At 38.4% G+C, this 7,490-nt stretch overlaps 1 pseudogene; it reads right to left on the bottom strand.

Moving 5' to 3' along the window:
* Nucleotides 1-709: 709 nt before the first annotated feature.
* LOC131316624 (short-chain dehydrogenase TIC 32, chloroplastic-like) lies at nucleotides 710-4,652 on the bottom strand (annotated as a pseudogene).
* Nucleotides 4,653-7,490: the final 2,838 nt, after the last annotated feature.

Here is a 7,490-nt window from a genome sequence, read left to right as displayed (position 1 = left end):
GGCGAAAATGGGTTTGATCCTCGGCTTCCCACTCTCGTCCTAAAACCCTTCTCCTTTTTAGGGCATTAGTGAGGGGGCACAAGCGTTGCACGTGGTTTGTTTTGCCCACATAAACACAACATACAATTGTGCATTCACCAGCAATTATAATCAACGATCATAATTGTTTGTATTTTATTATAAATCGAAATACATGATTGTCGAAGTCCAAACTAATGTGTGTAATTGTCGTTTAACAAAAGGGGAAAAAAGAAGAGGAAAATGTCGGATAAAAAAAGCATATAAAAAAAAATCAAAGTACATGGTTTGATGTAGCCATACAAACATATGTGTAGAATTGTTGTTCCTCAAAAATTGGGTAAATCCTTAAAAAAATGTGTAGAATTGGGTCTAAAAAGTTGAACACATTTATGCCACTGAAGTGGAGTTCCTCTTTTTTGATCTAGTTTTTGTTCTTCTTTACTTTATTGCTGGTACATTGGTTTTGTCACACCCCAAAATGAGAAGTGACCAGCCGTGAACCACAAGGCCAACTCATGAAACATGCAGCCTAAAATAAAATATGTCGTCGAACAATAAATATTTTTTTGTTATTAAATAAATCTCAATCATAAGCATGGGGCACAAACATCCCATGAATCAAATAATATCCAGTGATTCAACAATAATAAAAGAATCCAGATGTTGACAAAATGTTTCAATCCAGTTCCGCAATAGGCCTCACTTGGTTTTCGTCAAGCTCAAGCTGAAATCCCACAATTTCTTAGCTAATTCTTCATCTTTAGCCAAAGTAGATCGTCTTCCTAGATTATTGTCGCTAAAATACTCCCCGCTCACCCCCTTAACTTTCGGATGCAACGCCACGTAGCATGTGGTTGCCGCCCCCTAAAACCATGAGGAGCGGAAGTAATTAGCAAATGTGTTGGTAGAAATATCCTAACAAAAATGCTTAACATCTCAAAAGTCCAAACACTTCAATTTTTCATGAGAAATGTTGTTGTGCATCTTGCACTGGAGACAGAGAACGTACTTGTGGAATACTTTTGAATACATGTTTCAAAACCATATTTGCAAAGCCTGCATTGCCACAAAAAGTAATTACTCCGTAATTTACATCCAAAACAATTTGCAGTTGTTAAAAGCATCCAACTCGGAACCAATTGGCAATGAGTGGAGAGGCCGCCCAGGCTCATATACTAGTTTTGGAGGTGATTATTAAACCGACGTGGACAAGCTCTAACAACGACAAGCAATCAAAGGGGAAACATATGAGCCAACTTGGAACAATCCATGACTTCTCTTGAAGATGGCGATGGCGTGTCAAATAGCATACGTTTGAAACCATACTACTGAATAGAACCCTTCCAGTAAGGTTACTTATTCTGTAAATATGCATGAGAAAACGTATAAAACGACGTCAGTCCCATATTGTTTTGATCTGATATAGCGTTCAAAGGCTCAAAGGTTTACCAATGGTAAGGCGGCTACGGTGACGCACAATGTTGGTGACAATGGCTCCAGGATGAAGTGAATTACAAGTTATGTCCACCCCTTCTTCCTGTATCATTTGAAAAAGGAACAAACCCAACATACTAACCGAAAACTAGTTAAGCAAGGGAAGAAGCAAGGTTTAAAGAAGGTTGAAAGATTAGGAAAAATCTCTCTCAAGGTGAAGAGAGCAGAGTTCTTCTATTGTATTTATAGGTGTGTTTACAAATAAGGAATGATTATTAGGATTACAATAAAAGGAAGGAAAAATACACAATTACAGGGATTGATTTCCTTAATCCTACACCATGAATCACGTCCCATCCATAGGTGGAGATTCTGACCTTCCATAGATAAGTGAAGATTGATTACCCAGATTTTCCGCCAACTGATTGGTTTGATTTTCCTTACTAGCCTCCACTTGACTGGTTGTGATTTGTGCTCCAATAAGGTTTTCAAAGTAATCACTTCTATGTGTTGTAGCTACTAGGTTCAGTAGTTCTCATAGTTTTGCAGCCTAATAGCAACTGTTCTTTGAACAACTGATCTCTCGAAATCGAACCTGGTTCTCATAGTTTTGCAGCCTAATAGCAACTGCTCTTTGAACAACTAAACTCTCGAAACCGTAGCGATGAATATTAAGTTTTGGTTCTTAAGTCCAATAAATGATCTTCATGGTAAGCTTGAGAAAACTTCATGGCACTGGCTTTATGGTTTTCGGATTTCGTTTTTCTTTTTATCTTCTACAAATGTGCATCATAGCTAAATAAATATCCTCTCTTTCTGGTCCTTGCTTAAAATCCCATAGTCTTGAGAATTTGCTCAAGTGGAAAGGGTAAGATGTGCATACCCAAATGCAGATGGCCATGTTTTTTTGTTTTTTTCTTGTAACGCAGAGTGTCCCCGAGCCAGCTTACGTGCACCACGTGACTAAATCTCTACAGCCCACCACCAGCCTGTGGGACTTTCTTATGGAAGCCCGTGGGGTGGCCCTTAGGGGTCTCGAACTGGGGACCTGGGCTGGGGGAGCAAACCCCAAGCCTTAACCAACTGAGACAACCCCTCGGGTTTGCAGATGGACATGTTGCTCCCTACAACAAAGCTTGATTACCAGTTCATAACAAGACCTTGCAGAAATATGATCTAAAACTAAAGAAAATCGTCTTGATACCTATTTCTTGGACAGTAGAGGTAACAAGAAAATGTTAATTACCTTTAAGCACTTCGCCAGTTAGCATGCAATATGTTCGCAAGCTTTGATTGTCCATAAGCAGACAATGGCCCGAAACTGAAAAGTAGGTCATACAAAAAATAGTTTAGCGCGAGTGAGCTTTATGAAATCTACGGGCAGCTCATTTTGAAAGGGTGATTCCATCGCAAGACCAATAATGACATGAAGGGACAAAAACTGTCCCTTCAAGTCATACGCAATGCTTGATTTGACCGGAACTTTATCTCTCTCATGGATTTTATGAAGGCAGTCGTGCTATGGTTGCTACCTATAACCTAAACACCAAGCATAGTATGCGTCGAATATAGGAAAAAGTCGTCAAAACTGAAACGATAATCCTAATTACCTAGATTTGTCATTGATTTTATCTAAACGAACTCCTTCACGGTATGAGAACTTATGAAACCCTGAGGATATATACAATAACAATCCTTCCTTCTTTTTGGCTTTCGCATGATGTAGTTTTCATGGTGTCCAACAAAAGATTTTTCAAAAGAAAATGGCCTGTAAACAGATAACACACCAATGCATGTTCGCTTAAGAGAGTAATATATCGAAGTCTGACGCCAGAGCGAAGCAAAAATTTAAACAGCAACGACATAAAATGGAAGGACCTTTAAGAAAAATAACGGACACAAATGCAAACAATAAATGTGAGGCAAAACTTTCTTAATAATTTACATATGCTCTTAACAAACCAAAACCATAAATGTGACAAAATTCAAAAGAAAAGAGTGGGCAATTTTGAAATCCAAGTGAAGCACTCGATTATCCCTATTGACATCAGACGTAAAAACGAAAACAAACAAAAGAAAAGGGGGGAAATACAGTAGCAAGTTAAATCTTCAGTTTATAATGCAGGCTACCAGGTGAGGAAATATTTTGCGAATAATCAAGTGCTTACCACACACTGCAAGGGAGCCGTTAAAGTCAAATTATCGCATTATGATGACAGAACCAGACTTGTCAATTTTATGACAACTACTACTTTGGAACTAAAGTCGTCGACAAAACAAAATCTATTTCGAATTTGGAAATCCAGTGGCCAGTCTTGGTAGTTTTCCTAGAAAAATTATGGATAACAAAAGAAAATCACTATAACTTAATTTTCTACTAATATGTTTATAGCACCCAACAAGAACAAGAGAATAAACATTGAATGATGAACAATTCTCACCTATATGATTAGTTCCAAAGGGCAGTTCTATGTTGTCTTTGGTGAGCATGAAACGAGCCATAACCCCTGCATTGTTACTTTCACACAAAAAAAAGGAAAAATATTTCACAGCTTGTAAACTAAAGAAAAAATCTAAACCAAGTGAGACAGCATCATCTTCAATTGCTTCTTCAAAGTATTCTTACACGAGGATGTTTAAAGGAAGGCCCGAGGACTTGTATTCCGAAGCAAATTTCCTTACAGACGCCATTGAGCCAAGATCTAACTCCATAACATCGAGTTTGGCAATTGGGTTTTCCTCAAGTATAGCTTTTCGAACTCCTCCACCAGCATCTGTGTTTCTAACTGCCATAACTACATGTACGCCACGCAAGGCAAGGACGCGTGCAGTCTCTCTGCCAATACCGCTTGATGCACCTGGAATTAGACAAGGTGCAAGCAATGAGATGATCAGATCACCCGAATTTCACTACGTTTTGGAGTCAACATCCAAGGAAAGTACCGTAGACTAGTAGTCCTGCCAATATGTTATTACTGGATCAATGAAAAACTATACAAGTATCAATGAAAAAGAGAGAGGGAGAGACTTGTAACAATGGCAGTGAGGCCAGTTCCATCAATTCCTTCGGTAACTTCCTCAGCTGTAGAAGAGGCTGAGAACCCAGATGGGCCTTTACTTGCACAAATCCACATTCTTGCTCTGATTTTCTTGTTCTCCAAGTACTCAACTCAATTCCCACTGTTCTTTCCTTGAAAACCAAAGGCACAAGATATATATAGAGATCTCTCTTTCTTGGACGAGGGGCTTCTACATCATATTTGATATATCAGCTTGAAGTTTTCCTGGATGACATAAGTACCTCTGCCGTTCTGAAAATTACCCTCTCTTTCCTGAGGTTTGTAGCGTGCTTCGGGCAGCTAAACGAACCAAACAGCTCGAGTTTGGCTCGACTTTTGGCTTGCTCAAACTCGTTTAAAAAAATATATAAGCCAAGCTCCGTTACGTTTGTTTGTTTGTTTATGAATTCGAGCCAAGCTTGAGCATATGAGTGTTGGTTCGATAGGCTCATGATCAACAAAGAAGTCATTCCACAACTATTACAAATATAGGGGTAGATGTAATAAATGCCCCAAAATATAAAATCTGCGTCAGCCTCTCATATGGATATTTTCACCAGTCTTACAGTACCATTGCATCCAAATAGGAAATATCATAGGTGAGATATGAAAATTTAAGTGTTCGAGGGTTTTTAATTTAATGAATGTATCTAGTAACTGAATTTTATGTTTATGAATTTTTTTGACCTAGATTAATTATGCTAGTTCTTCTTAAAGGCTTTAAATTAGCCCTTTCATTTTCGAACCTAACGAGTCTAGCTTGAAAACTCGAAACTTTACAAGTTTAAGCTCATGCTTGAAAGCTCGAGATTGGCTTGTAAAGCCAAGCCAAGCTTATCACGAACACAAAATTTCAAGCACGAGCCGAACTTGAACAATTAATCTCAAAAAATTTCAAGTTCAAGCCAAACTTGAACACATGTAATAAGGAGTCAAGTCAAACTTGAGCAATACTGAGCTTGACTTATTTGGCTCGATCAGCACCCTAAGCGAGCTACAACTTCCCCATTAATTTGACCAGTAGTCCTATATAGAAATAGTGATAAAAGAAAACAGATACAGTATAGAAATAGTGATAAACGAAAACAGATATATAGATGGTGGGGCGGTGGGTCCCTAAAAGATAATCGTAGTATTTTGGAGCAATATTCTGTGGTGAAGGTGACGCTATATCATACATGCGCTTCAATCTTATACACCTTAAAAAAAGGAAGGAAAAAATAAATAAATAAAACATCGACCTGGTCCCATGATTTCAACCTTGAATGAAACATTTTCATAATTAATGTCGTTATAAAGAAGGAATAGAAAGTGTTCTTATTACTATAAAAGAAGGAATAAATATTGTTTATAAATCAGCATAACATCACTGATTACCTACTAATGACACTGGTGGTAATACCCTACCGTCATGAATGACATTGTGGTTTAATGAGGGCCGGCCTAAGGTAAAGCCGCCGCGGTTTTAGGCTTCCAAAATTTAAAAAAAAAAAAAAAAACTGGTGGTAATAATAAGCCATGTTGTTTGAGCATCTCCGATCACACAACCTTCATTTTGAAAACAAACACAGTTTAGAGAAAACAGTTCACCATTTTCTCTAATAACTTTGGTTTCATCGCACCAAAATCGAAAGCTTCTCTTCTTCTGCAACTGTTCTTCCTTCCGAGAGAGAGTACGGACACTCATTTGTTCGGCGGTGCTCCGGCAAGTGGTAATCGAGTCAACCCTGTGAGACAAACACCAACACAACCTCCAGCACCGGTGAGGCGGCGAATTTGTCTCAAGGGCACCGTTGTATAAAATGGGTCTTGGTTTGCATTTTTTCTTCCTTTCTTTACAGTTTATGTTTTATATTTCGTTTCTTGGAATTTCAATTCATGTAATTTTCTGTTCGATTGTAAATTCCAGAAATTTAGTAAAATCGATTATTGTTTTTCCGCACTGTTTTTCCTACAATCTTAAGACAAATTTGCCGCCTCACCGGTGCTGGAGGTTGTGTCGGTGTTTGTCTTCCTAGGTTGACTCGGTTACCACTCAGCAGCCGAAACACCGCCGTAAACTATCCGTCGAACGAACTTATGTATGTACTCACTCTCTGGAAAGAACAAGTATAGCAGAGGAAGGAGATATCAATGTTTTGATATATAGGTGTGTCTGAACCAAAAGACAGAGGCCCCCTTTTATAGCTCAAAGATGAGCCTCTGTCATCAATACGACAATGAATGCAGAATATTCATGGGGAGCATACACAATCAATTGGGGAATTGAATGCGAAATTCAATTCTGGAATAAAACTGTTAGAGTTATTATTCCCGAAATTGAATACACCGTCGTGGGTAATAGCTCTGGGTAATCAACCCAACTATGATCAGCCAACCGTGCACTATTGTCGGTTCAAAACCCACTTTGGGAGACAATTTATCATTCATCTCTCAATGGAATTTGTTCATTCTTTCACCGGTTTAAAATTCCTTAGTAAGGAGTATCTAAAACCTAGTTGGGCCCACCTCACGCGGTGTGAATCCCACCAAATTCTAATTGATAAATTTTATTTTCCCAACAGATATGTCAAGTACCGACAGTCGCAATAATGGCGATTTTTGTGTGGGAAGCTGAGGAATTACAAAGACTGCACCAGAAACTACAAGGAATCTCAATAAACAGGAGTGGTCATGACTGCATTGAGTGGAAGTGGAATTCCAAAAAAAAAAAAGTACTCAATCAGGTCAGCATATGCAGAAAATCAATTGCAGCGTTTCAATTTAGGCCTGAGAATGGTGTGGAGGAAGTCCACCTAAAGTCTAAAATATTCTCTTGGCAGGCACTTCAAAGAGAGAATTGCAACAAGGTTATATGTTCCCTATGATGCGCGTTCCTTTCTTTGTTTCTTCTCTATTGTAGGACCGAAACACACACACAATATGCGAATAGAAATCAGTAAAGAAATCAACACACAGAATATACATGGTTTTCCA

Source organism: Rhododendron vialii, chromosome 2a (assembly GCF_030253575.1).
Source record: "Rhododendron vialii isolate Sample 1 chromosome 2a, ASM3025357v1".
Taxonomy (NCBI): Eukaryota; Viridiplantae; Streptophyta; class Magnoliopsida; order Ericales; family Ericaceae; genus Rhododendron; species Rhododendron vialii.
Note: the sequence above shows the minus strand (reverse complement) of the source record. Positions and strands in the feature narration are given on the sequence as shown.